This window comes from Lycium barbarum, chromosome 12 (genome assembly GCF_019175385.1).
Source record: "Lycium barbarum isolate Lr01 chromosome 12, ASM1917538v2, whole genome shotgun sequence".
Lineage (NCBI taxonomy): Eukaryota > Viridiplantae > Streptophyta > Magnoliopsida > Solanales > Solanaceae > Lycium > Lycium barbarum.
The window spans coordinates 7,041,674-7,055,764 of NC_083348.1; the positions used below are offsets into that span (position 1 = coordinate 7,041,674).

The window sequence follows — 14,091 nt, forward strand, 5'->3', positions numbered from 1 at the left end:
AGTAATTTTTGTGAAAAAATGTGATAGTTAAGTAACCATCAGTGAAATTTACCCGTTAATTTGGTTAGGTTTCATCTCTGCAGCAAAAAATAGAGAATATAGTGAGAAATCCAGGAATAAATAAAAACACAACAATGAAAATGTTACACACAGGTAAATTGAAGCTCCAACACATTGACATGCAAGATTGAATTAATTTTTTAACTTGTAACTTCCAAAAGCATTTTGGTTTCCTAACATTTTCTCTTCCCACGAAACATAAAAGGGACTGAAATCCACACACTCATTCAACAACCTTTAATCTTACATAACATGAGCATTTAGATTACCTGACATCTTAGCCTCTGGCAATTCTTGTGTTCTTTATGAAACGTCCACAACCGTATATCAGACTAATAGGTGAGGAACATGCACAAGAGGTGCCACAACAGGGATGATCTAAAAACTATGCATAAGTTTTCTAAAACCTTTTGAACAAGCTGGATGTTTACTTGTTCAGTTCCAAAATATGGTCTTTGAAACTCATAATTCTACCAGATTCTGCTATTTTTTTGTTATAGCATTTAATCCACCACAATATATGAACTTAATACAACAACAATTCATCAAATTTGTTATGTAATATTTAAGATAAGCATTTTATTTTAATGCAAGTAAATGTTTTAACACCCTGGAATGCAGAGCTTTAAGAGTCAATTTCCCAGCAAAATTTCAGACTGGATTATTAATGATATCCCTCCATCTCCGTGAGAGAAATTGAACTGAATGGAAGTTAAGAACACACTTCTTTTTCTCATCCACACCTAGGAAATAGATCAGCAACACAGACTTATAGTTCCTTAGCCCATCCAGCATGTCCTGTAGCGCAGAATAAAATACTACAAAATGCCTTGCTGTTTTCCATTTCCTCCACAGGATACCAATATATTAAACTCTATCACGAAACTCCATAGTTCCAAAATAAAGATAGATCATCGAAGTGATACTCACCAGTCATAAGATTATCAAAGTGATTTTCACCAGTCACTTTATTAGATAGAGCACTCGCCAGACAAACTAAGATCATATTCATTTTCTGAAATGGCATGATTTTAGCGACAATTCGATTGCTTATTTTTTAAGCCAAACTACAAAAAAGTCATCATAGAGGAGTTTACATATTCATTGCCCGTTGAAAATCGAATTACCGCTTCAATTCTTCTTTCGTACTACAATAACACCTCTTAACTTCAAGGCCTATGGAGGGAAGTATATAAATATTTTGAAAAATAAACTAGAATTGTTCTGGAAGATTCAAAGCAACTAAAGTGGTTAAAGTCCAAGAAGCTCTAAAAAATAAAAGGCTAAAGCGGTTAAAACACCCCTAAACTTGACACGAATTATTACTTTAGTCCCCAACTATGAGTAGACTTAAAAACACCCCTAAATTTAGTTAAGTGAATTTATCTACACCCCAAGCTTCCACATGGAACAACAAACATTCTCAAGCTCTTCTATGCGTGTGAGACCATAAAAAACTTGCCACATCAGTAGACAAACTGTAAAAATAACCCATTTTTACATTTCCTTTATATATTTTTTTTCCTTTGGCAATGGCTAAAAATTCCCTTCTTCTTCTTCTTCTCTATCTAATCCTCCTCCATTAAAATACATTGAATTCAAGTTTTTTTATTCACCTTCTTCTCTAAAGTTCTTAGTCATATTTGTTGGTTTCTGTACGAAATGTAATTTAGACTGTGGTTGGAAAATTTCTATGTATTGAGTCTCTGTTATTACAATCCCTTTATACAAGAAATGTAAAGAATAAACTTATCAAAGAAAAGAAAAAAAAATCCTATACATATTTTTGCTACTTTTATTGGCTACTAGATAACAAACTAACATATTTTGTCTTATTGTGTGCATTGCATGTGACTTGGGAAAATATCTATTCAGCTGTGTGATGGGCTGAAATTTATTTGGTGCATATTGGGCTGAACTGAGCGGCACAATTCATAACTCTTCACCCACTTCAGCTAAGTCCCATATTCCATATTCCATCGACACATATAGGACTTCGATCAGTCCTATGATGTTTTTACTTTCCTTTCTTCTTCGTTTCTTAACCTTAATGATACCTTCTTCTTTCCCTTTCTTCCATTAACAAAAAATTCTAGCATAGCTTGTGTATCATCAGTAATTCCTACACCCCCTTCAAGTTAGAGGGGATAGTAGTGACACCTAACTTGCTAAGAAGATGATGATGAGAAGGACCAGATAAAGATTTGGTAAAAATGTCGGCAAGCTGGTCCTTTGACGGCACAAAGGGGAGAGATAGCAATCCTGAGAGATACTGTTGCCTAACAAAATGGAAATCTAGCTCAACGTGTTTCATTCCCTCATGAAACATGGGATTCCGAGCGATATCTATTGCCGCCTTACTGTCGGAGTGAATAGGCACTGGGATCTGAGAAAGGATAGACAGATCTGAAAGTAATCATGTCAACCAGGTGAATTCTGCAACAAGACGCCACATTGAGCGGTATTCAGCCTCAGCGGAAGTTAAAGAGATGGAATCTTGTTTCTTAGACTTCCAAGAGACAAGTGAACCTCCTAAGCTGGTAAAGAACCCACTTACGGACCGACGAGTGTCACAACATGTCGCCCAATTTGTATCGCAAAAAGAGGAGAGGGAAAAATTTGGTGAAGCATTGAGAAAGATGCCATGGCATGGGTATTTCTTCAGGTAATGTATTACTCTCAAACTTGAATTAAAATGGTCCACAATAGGATTTTGCATGTATTGATTCAAGGTCAAAACAACAAAGGATAAATCCGGCCTAGTGGGTCAAGTAGTTTAATTTACCAACAAGATATCTGTAATGGTTGGGTCTGATAGGTCCTCCCCTATTGTTGCAGATCATTTTTCTGATGGATTCATTGGAGAAGAAACTGAAGAAAGATGGGATACATCAAATTCAGCTAAAAGATCCAAGGTATACCTTTTTTGACTGATAATTAGTTCTTGCTATAAGAAATAATGAATGAAACCAGGATCTTTGATCCTAAATTTTGAATGAAGACACACCTTAAGAGTCTCAATTTCTTGATGATCATTGCCAATAATAAGAATGTCATCAACATAAAATACAACAATAGAAACTATAGACCCTGTGTGTTTAAAGAAGAGAGAATAGTCATTGAGAGAGACTACATACCCTTTAGAAGATAAAGCACCAGCAAGATTGGCATACCATTGCCTAAAAGCTTGTTTTAAACCATATAGAGACTTTCTAAGTATGCAAACTAAACCAGGATTAGGAGGATCCAAACCAGAAGGAAATTTCATATAGACTTCTTCTTGCAAATCACCTTGCAAGAAGGCATTATTCACATCAAATTGTGAAACATCCCAACATTTTTTAATTGCAATGGCCAATAAACATCTGGTTGTAGTCATTTTAACTACTGGGAGAAAGTTTCATTAAAATCAACACCTTCTATCTGAATATCTCCTCTAATGACTAATATGGCCTTTAACCTTTCAATGGTTCCATTTGCATGCTGTTTAACCTTATAAACCCATTTACAAGAAAGTGCTTTTATTCCTGGAAGGTAGAGATATTATATCCCAAGTATGTTTTGACTGAAGTGCTTCTATTTCATCCTCCATGGCCTTTATCCATTCTGGATGATAATAAGCCTGATGAAAACCTGTAGGTTCTGTGATAGAGGAGACATAGTTCAAAATGACTTGATTTGGTTTAGAGAGAGCATTGAAAGAAAGGGTGGTAGGTGTGATAGGTGTAGTAAAACAAGACCCTGTAACATCACTTAGGAAAATAGTATTGCAGAAATAATCATTAAGATGAGATATAAGGTTCCCTTTGTTAGATCTTTGTGATCTTCTTGGTTCTTGTGTAGGCTCAATAGGAATTGGTGAAGCAGTAGAGGGAATAGGAGAAGAAAGAGGAGCAATAGGATCATAATAGTTAGAAGAAGACGGGTGGAATTGAGGAGAATCAGGTGAATTAGTGGAGGGAATAGAAGGACTAGGAGAAGGATTAGAGCTGGAATTCGCTAAATCAGGAATGAGGTTATCAGATGATGAGGTAGAATCTAAGAAAATGTGGTTTGAATGCTCTGGGAAAATAGATGTTTGAGATGGAGTAGAGACAACAAAAGGATAATGATTCTCATGAATTTCACATCTCTAGATACCACAACTTTCTTGGAATCTAATTCTAACAATTTTTATCCCTTTTGATGTAAAGGGTAACCCAACAATATACAAGTCTTTGCCGTCTGATCAAATTTAATGCTCCCTTGAGTTGAAGTGAAAACATAATACAAACAACCAAAATTCCTTAAGTAAGTATAATCAGATTGATTTTGAAAAAACAACTCATAAGGTGTCTTCCCTTTGAGAAAACTAGAAGGCAATCTGTTGATAATGTGTGTAGCTATTAAAACAGATTCACCCCACTAAGAACCATACATTTTGGATTGAAACATCAGACCTCTTGCAATTTCTAGGAGATGTCTATATTTTCTTTCAACAATGCCATTCTGCTGAGGGGTCCCTACATAGGACATTTGATAAACAATTCCCTCTAATGCAGGAAAAGCTGCTTCTTGTGATCCCTTTCCTAACTCTAATGCATTATCAGATCTAATCATCTTGACCTTCACATTAAATTGTCTTTCAACCATCGAAAGAAAACTTTTAAGTACTGAAAAAGCATTACTCTTGATGCTTAATAAGAATGTCCAAGTCCCTCTACTAAAACCATCTACTATGGTGAGGAAATATCTGAAACCATTGTAAGTGCTAGATTTATATGGTCCCCATATATCAATATGAATAAGTTCAAATAAAACTTTGTTTTGATAGTACTGACTGGAAATTGAAACCTAGTTTGTTTGGCTTTAGGGCACATATAATAGATAAATTCATAAACAGAGTCACAATGAAGGAAATGTAAATGTTTCATTGCTGAAAATGGGAGATGTCCCAACCTTACATGCCATAGTTTTACATCAGAAATAGCATTAACATGTATAGAAATAGGAAAATACTCTGAAAAATTTCTTCCTTTTGAAATTGAAAAGACATTTGCATTAAATAAACATCTATACTTAGAACTAGTAGGCTCCAATAGATAAATTCCTTCTCTAATTTCACCAAAAACTTGGGGACTTCTCGTTCAATGGTCCTGCAAGAGACATCTACGACATGTAAATATGGCATCACATTTGATTTGAACACATAACTTATGTACAAATAATAAGTTATATTTGAATTGTGGAACATGAAGGACATTTGTCAAAATAAGACTTGACAGAATAGAAATGCTCCCTGTATGAGTAACACTGACCTTGAAAGAGTTATGTAAACTAATGTTCAAAGATATAGGAAATGGAATAAGAAACATGAAAGAATTAGACTTAAAACACATGTGTTCTAAAGCACTTGAATCAACTATCCAAATACTTGATTTGAGACTACTGAAAACCGAACCAGAGTATTTTAGAATAGTACCAGCCACAACATTAGCATTGATGCCTGAATTTTCTAATTGTGCTAGTTTTGCTTTTTTGTATAAATGCATCATCTCATTGATTTGTTCTTTGGTATACTGTTGTGCAATATTATTGTTGATTTCATTGTTGTATCCAGTCAAGTTGTTGTTTTTGTTGTTGTCGTCCTCATCATATGTTACTGCTGCATTGCCTTTCACCGTGCCTTGATAGTCTTTAAAATTAGTGAACTCAAAATCAGCTGGAAATCCATGCAACCTATAACAGTCATCTTGTGTGTGTCTTGTTTTTACCACAGTAAGTATAACTAACATTTGGGTTGTATTTTTTTTTCCTTTTAAATTCCTGTTGTGGTTTAACAAACCTCTAAGCAGAACTGTTGAACTTTTTTGATGTGTTTGCTACTTTGAATGATTGATTTTTGAATTTCTGAAAATGTTTTCCTTTCCTGTTTCCATGAAGGCTACAAACTCAGATAGCAGTTGAGCATTATGTTGGTCCAGCAACCATAAATGATGCAGAATCAGAAGAAAGTTGTGCATTTGCATACACTTCTCTTTGATTCTCATCTTGCAAAAGTAATGAATATGAAAGATCCATACTAGGCAAGGGATTCATTATGAGGATGCCTCCTTTTGCCTGTGTATAGATGTTATTTAAACCCATCAAAAACTTAATCAACCTTTGATCTTCCGGAGATTTTATGAGTTTAGCTTTTCCTTCACACACACATACACATGAGCAGCATACAACTACATTGATTGCATCTAGTTCATCCCATAGTATTTTAAGCTTGGTAAGGTACCCAACAATGTCACTATTACCTTGAACTAAACCTGTGATCTCCTTTTGCAGGTGATAGAGTTTGGCACTATTTGACCTGCTAAACATCTGCTATAGACTGTCCGAGAGGTCCTTTGTTGTTTTAGAGTGTATCACACTGTCAGCAATGTCTATTATTAGAGCATTTGAGATCTAAGATATAACCGTATCATTGACACAACTCTACTGTTCATACCCAGCAGAGTTCAGTTTGGAGACTTGCAAGCTCCATTGATGAAACCAAGTTTCTTCTTGGCTGACAAAGATAGAAGGATAGATTTCCTCCACCCTGGGTATCCTCTTCCATAAAAAACAGTATTGCCTAGAGTCATTTCTGGTGAATCTGAATTATTGAGGTGATAAGGGTGATTAATATCACAGGTGATTGTCTTCTCAACATAGTTTGTTCCAATAGCAGTTGGCATTGCTTCAGATATTTTGATTTGTTCTAGAAGAAACACAGAAAATGAATTTTGGTGAAAAACTTTGAATCGAGCTTACTGCTCTGATACCATGTATGAAATGTAATTTAGATTATGATTGGAAAATTTCTGTGTATTTAATCTCTGTAACTACAATCCCTTTATACGATAATGTAAAGAATAAACTTATCAAAGAAAAGAAAAAATCCTTTAAATATTTGTGCTACTCTTATCGGCTATCTAGATAACATGCTAACAGATTTTGTCTTTTTGTGTGCATTGCATGTGACTTGGGAAAATATCTATTTAGAGTTGTGTAATGGGCTTAAATTTATTTGGTGCATATTGGGCTGATCTGAATGACCCAATTCATAACTCTTCATACACTTCAGCTAAGGCCCATATTCCATATTCCACCGACACATATAAGACTTCGATAGTCATATGATGTTTTTACTTTCCTTGGTTCTTCAGTTCTTAACCCTAACGATACTTTCTCCTTTCCCTTTTTTCCATTTATAGAAATTTCCAGCATAGCTTGTGTATCATCAGTAATTGCGACAGTTTCTCACTCAATTGTTTTCATGACTAAAGTTTTATAGATGTGGATTTCCGGTGGTGTTGAGAGTTTCATGATCCGATGACAACCGGGGAAGGAGATTTGGGATTGTCAAAACCATAAAGTATGTAATTTTTGTTTTTGGTATGTCAATTTTAATATAATTTTGCTAGGTTTTTTCTATTTAGAAGGGTGAATTTATGATAATTATCTGGGTTTGTCACCGATTTTTTCCACTTTGTATAGGTGAGAGGTTGATGTTATTGCAAAATGTTCGACTTGTATGAACCATCATTTCTGTAACAAGCTAATGTTGTTTTTTGGGTTTTGTTGAAGAAGAAAAATAATTATGAGCAATAGCTGAAGTGGTCAAGAACATTGAAGATTTACCTATGTATTAGTGTGCTATTTACTTTCTAGGCTACAGAGGTTTCTAGGCTAAAATCCTAAGTTTCGATGTAAATCAAAGGGAGATGGAGAGTGTTTTGAGAGAATGGAGAGTGTTTTGAGGGGAGAATTCTAGAGTCTTTTGAGTGATTTAGTTTTTAAGAACATGAGTTTATGACTACTATTTTTCATTTATTATTTGTCTTTTTAAATTATTCGCATGGAGGACACATCAGCTGGAAATTCCAGCTGGACCGCGAGTGACTACACTTACTAAGATGTATGAGCTCGGGGGTGTATTAAAATCTACTTAGTCAAGTTAATGGGTTTTTTTAAGAATAGCCATAGTTTGGGAACTAAAGTAACAATCCATGTCAAGTTTAGGGGTGTTTTCACCATTCCAGCAAATAAAACTACCTTCGCGACTCTAGCGAGAGCCTATGAATGTCTCTTGATTTTGCATCAACTTTTCCAGATCTTCCTTCCAACTCTTTTGGTCTCCAACTTATATTCAAAACTATGAATCTGTATCAATGTAGCACAAGATATTACTTTAGATTTTGACTTCTCTTGTCAATAGTTATCCCTACAAGACAAATATATACACATTATACATTCAGAGTGAACCTAAAAAGGTTGATGGAGTGTCATGACCCAACTCGTGAGTCGAGCAAGCACCCACGCTAATTCCCCTAGCGGGTGAACCCTTCCCTTATTCAACATTCATTTTAAGCATATCAATAAAAAAAATATATAGAAGTAGTCTCAATATATATAAATAACTACTAAGTGGGGAATAATACTACAAATGCCCCAAATCTGGTCTAAGTACAGTACAAGAGCCACTAAGTATACATAAGTCTAGAAATGTCGAATAAAAAGTCTGAAATACTGTCTCGGAGCAATGGACAGTTATCATAAAGAAGAGTTTTTTCGGGCTGCTGATCAGGAACATGGTTCACTCTGGAAACTCGTACTAACAACCTCGGGAAGATCACTCACGAGGTGCTGAAGTGGAAGTTGTAGCAAACTATGCACTCAGAAAAAAGTACAGCACGGTAGCATCAGTACAAACACTATGTACTGATTAGTATCATAGGCCGACAACAATTAGTTCACATATATGAAGAAAGAATCAACAAGTAGAAATGTAAGCAAACAAGTACATTAAAGAATCAATCAACAATGAAATCATCTCAATATCAATACCAAGTACAACTCATCAATGAATAATGGATGTAAGAGTGGAATGCATATGCAATGCACTGGCCAAATACCTTGAAACTTGTTGTAACGACTTGTTTGGTTGTTAAGGTATTTTACCCTTGTTGGAGTGTTTTTGGTTTGTGGGGATGGGTAGAACGGTCCCCGAAGTGATCGGACGAGTCTTGGTTTATTTTGAGGAATTTAGAAGTTTTTAAGTTGAATAAGTGAAAAATAGTTGACTAAAAGTTGACTTTTGGGTAATTGTATCCGGAATCAATTTCTGATAGTTCCGTTAGGTCTGGAATGTGATTTATGACTTACTGTAGTAGTTGGTTCGGTTTTCGAAGGGTTCGGGTGCGATTTGGGTCATTAGTTGAGAAACTGGTTAAGTTAAGGAATTGGAGTTGACTACGGTCAACATCGGGTCAAGACGATCCCTTGTTGATGTTATGAAAGTTCCAACAAGTTCGTATGATGATTTTGGACTTGTCTGCAAAATTTGGTAATATTCCGATGAGTTTCAGATGTGTTTGGGTTGTATAGGTATTTGTTTTGGGTTTCGATGACGTTTTGAGCAAAAAGATTACCATAATGAGCAAAAAACTTTTGTTTTGTGTTTCGATTGAGCCGTTAGATCCGTATCGTAATTTCAGAACTATATCAACAAGAATCGTCGCATTTCGTCATCATATGAGTGAGATATCGACTTTTTTCTAAATTTTGCTGTTGCTGATTTCTGGTGGAATATTTGCTGAAAATTACGATTTTGCCCCTAAGTTCGTCCTTAAATTTTCTGCATTCCTTCAAAACTTGAAACACTATTTCTCTCTCATCTTAAGGCCAAATTGGGTGATTCAAAAGGCTATCTTGGGTGAAATATCAGAAGGATTTTATTAGGCTTGTTAAAAGTGAGCTTCGTGATCATCGAACACCTGATTTGGACCGAAACAGCTGCTGTGTTTCTTCTTCTTCACTTGTTTCAGGATATAGTTACTTTCTTACAAGTTGGGGAGCTCGGACTGAGGTGATTTTGGCGGTGTTGTTCTCATCTCAATGTGGGGTAAGCATATAACCTTTATTTTGGCGTTTCCCCATAATTATTTTCGTTGGGTTATTGTGTATATCCGTGTTTGGATTGTAGAAATTGGGGTTTTGAACCAAAAAGTTGAAAAGTGGTAAATCATGGATTTGAGGATCAAGATGATGGCTTTTTGAATGAGTTTTCTGGATTTAGACTTATTAAGCTATGGCAAACCAATTTTGAAATAAAATATCAGTTTGCCCTTGGGGGCTTGGGGTTACCTTTTTGGGTTCGTTTTTAGTTCCGAATTAAAGTATAGCAATATGAGTATCATTGGACTCGTTTAAACTCGTAGAGTACTATTTTGACTACATTGAACCAAATTTTCAATGAAATTGCAGTTTTGCTCTTGTGGGCCTGAATTTCCTTTTTAAGGGTTATTTTACGATTCGAATACTTTTATGGCAATATGGGTATCGTTAGTCTCCGTTTCTAATGTAGATTGCATTTTTGAATAGACTTTGAAAGTTCAGAAGCTCTTCGAAAGGGCAGGACTCTCGTGGGATAGTTCGTGGCACCTGCTCGGCATCGAGGTAGGTTACGGTTTACCTTTCGATTAGACTCCAATTAGCGAAGCATATGTAGAAGTTATTTATTGACGGGGAAAGCATGTTAAGCCTTCGGGTATGAATTTGGGATGAATATTATTAGGTTGGATTGTTGATTGACTATGTGGGCTCGTTGCCATGATTGGGCCTGTCGCTCTACTATCTATGTGTGATATTCATGTGACTGACATACTTGCCCCTCTCCCTCTTGTTATCCCATTATCAAATGAAAGAGGAATGTTGCTATTTAGAATTGGAATGTTGATCTGCATATTATAATATAAATTTGAGGACTTTTATGATTGATGTGTCTAATTGAGGCTGAGGAAGTGCACGACATGAATTCCATACTTCATATGTGATTGTCGCCTTTGTGTTTTGCATTCATCTCTCTCTCTTTTGTATTTCATTTATCATCATATAAAGGAAGGATAAGGAGAGTGGGCCTCAATTGTGATGTGTACTTATGATAAGACGCAAACGAGATCTTGATTATGATTTATTGTTGGCAATGATATTATGCATGGAATTCATCCTCATTTTACATGATACATTGATATGAGCTGTGACTTGGTACTGATGATGATAAGTGAGAGAGTGTAGCCTCTGAGGTCTTTGCCGGAGAGCGTAAAAGAGAGATGAATGTCCGATGCCCGAGGTCTTTGCCGGAATCGTGAGAGTGTCCGATGCTCGAGGTCTTTGCCGGGATCATGAGATTGGTACATGGACTTCGTGAGTCCCCTAGGGTCATGACTATCGAGATGTGGAGGATTTCTATTCGTAGCATGTGTGTATGGTATGAGACAGTTGGTCAGTGCATTGCATATGCATTCATTCACTTCATCCATTCATTCATTCATATCATTGATTATGTTTACTGCATTTATATCATTGCATGGTACATTTCCACACTGATTCCTTGGCAGATGATTCATTTGAGTTGCTGTGTGCTTGTTAAATACTTACTTAGTGACTTGATGGATTCGTGGACTAGAGGCTTCCGCCTGGGCTATGATATGAGATTAATGGGATCTATTGTGGTTCCTATTACTGCAAATCTTGCTTGAATATGCTTTGTGACTGTCCTTGATTGCTTACTTGTCTACTTGTTAATTTCTGTCGTTTATATACGTAAACTAATTGTTGTCGGCCTATGATACCTACCAGTACATAGTATCTGTACTGATAATACTCTTGCTACACCTTTTTCGGGGTGTAGAGTTGTTCCAGGTACATGCGCGAGATTCAGTTAGCCTTCACTGATCTCACGGAGTTCATCTAGACTTTTCTGTTTAATTATCATTCTAAATAGAAGTTGTATTCAGGTTGTGGTTGTAACTTTTATTCAAGTTGTATACTTAGAAGCTCTTGTACTTTGACTTGACCCAGATCCTTGGGTAGTTATTTGTATTTCTGCACTTATTAGTATTTATTTATGATATTGAAACTTCTTTCATTTTCGTATCTGATAATTAAAAATGGTTAAGTAAAGGGGAAGGGTTCGCCCACCAAGAGAGTTAGTGTGGGTGCCCGCTCGACCCACGAGTTGGGTCGTGACACTGGTACATACATGATACGGATAGAAACCTCCACATCTCGATAGTCATGATCCATGGGGAACCCGAGAAGTCCATGTACTCCCTCGTCCCGACAAGAAACCCCGGGTAGCGAGTATATCACACTCCGGTCCGGTAACAACCTCAGATCACGGATTCTCATCTCTTTCATATACAATCTGGAAAAGACCTGAGATGTTTGTCACGCCCTAATTTGCCTTAAGTCGTGCGGGCACTTACCTCTCCCACCTCGGTAAGCGAATCCTGAACCCAATGATTATTAAGACCCCACGTTATGGGATTCACTGGGTATGTTGTTATTGTTGTAATAATTAAATCACGCAACGGAATAGAATAAATACGTAAGTCTCACGATATAAATATATATATGCTATAGAAAAGTGCGGAATAATAATAGTATCCCCAGGGTTTAGTCTGAATAATACAAGAGCATCTAAAAGGGAAATAATACAAGTCTGGAATAATAATACATAAAGTGTCTATGTCTCTGAATAGAGTAGGACATAAAGATAGAGAAGTCTTCAAGAAGCCAACGGCCATGCTCACCCTGGAAACTTGAAGATAATGCTAAAGCGACTATCAGCCACGTGGAACGAAAGCGGGTCCAACCTGATACTCTGCATTCATAAAGGAATGCAGCAAGTGCAGGTCAGTACAAAACAACAGTACTGGTAGAAATCATTGGCCAACTAAGCATAGCTACCACAATTTAGATAATAAAGCAGACAAGCAGACAAACCAACAAGTATAAAACAAATGTAATCGAATCCAAGTACACGTCATTGCCTAAGTAAAACATCTAATCCCAAATGTGCCAAGTATGAACGTATCAAGTCCGAATCCAACATCACAAGTACACCACCAAACATCTGAAAATCAAGCCATAATGCAATGCAACGCAATAGTGTATGAATGCAATGCAATGCCATGCAAATGCTGTGTACACATGTACTCCGGATGAAAATATCGATATCTCAATAGCACAACTTAGCGTGACTCGCGAAGTGTAAGTGCCACCAGTCCCGGATCTTTGCCCAACAGACAGACGGGATCCCGGATCTTTGCCCACGGGTGGTTCTCATTGGCACCACTCTGGGGGACCCGCGGAGTCCATGCACTCACTCAATCAACGATTCCGGAACTAACATCGGATATCAGCCATCTCACGTCAATCAAGTAAAATCGAGCCTAGTTCATCAAAGTGTTTCATCAAGTATCCTCAGTATCTCAACAGTGTATCATGAAAATGAGAGTGCGTACAATGCATGTATCAACATCAATAATCATGCTCAATATCACAAGTACCAACAATGGGTACGCCAATAATATATCCGAATCACAAATACAAACAGTGGGTATGCTAACAGTATAACCGAATCACAAGTACCAACAGTGGGTACGCCAACAATATCATAATCAAAATGATAAACAAAATCCAATATCTATCAACAACTTTTGGCATCAAGCTAGCACAATAGAACAATCAAATCACAACACAACAGGGTGGCCAGCCCCAACACACAACTGGGCCCAACCTAAGACAATATCCAACCCAACTTCATACCCGAAGGTTCACGTGCTGTCTCTGACAATATAATCTAAAAATGTGCTTCACTATACGAAGTCTCACCAAGGGTAAGCCATAACCTACTTGGATAGCCAAACTGCAAACACAAACAAATCACTCAATCGCCTTGCCTTTCCGCTGAGCCTCAGAACCAAAGTGGTCTAGGCATATTCGAAATCTAGATTAGAAATCAAGAAGAATGATACTAATATTGCTGTTACGCAATTTAGGTCAGTCTAACTCTAGAAATTGGGGAAATGGGGCCCAAAGGGTAAAACGAGAAATTCGGAAGCAAAATATCAAATTAAACACCAGGTGATCATAACCCAACCACTAATTGCTAAATTAGCCCATAGATTTACCCAATTTCGAATTTGAAGCAAAACCCCCAATTTGGGTATA

General features: G+C 36.6%; 1 long non-coding RNA gene across 1 annotated transcript; it reads left to right on the forward strand.

Annotated features, from left to right (window-relative positions):
• Positions 1-1,989: 1,989 nt before the first annotated feature.
• On the forward strand, positions 1,990-7,312 carry LOC132624888 (uncharacterized). Its single transcript, XR_009576556.1, has 3 exons — positions 1,990-2,725; positions 2,899-2,975; positions 6,376-7,312. It is a non-coding gene; the product is annotated as an uncharacterized LOC132624888 (long non-coding RNA).
• The last annotated feature ends 6,779 nt before the right edge of the window (positions 7,313-14,091 follow it).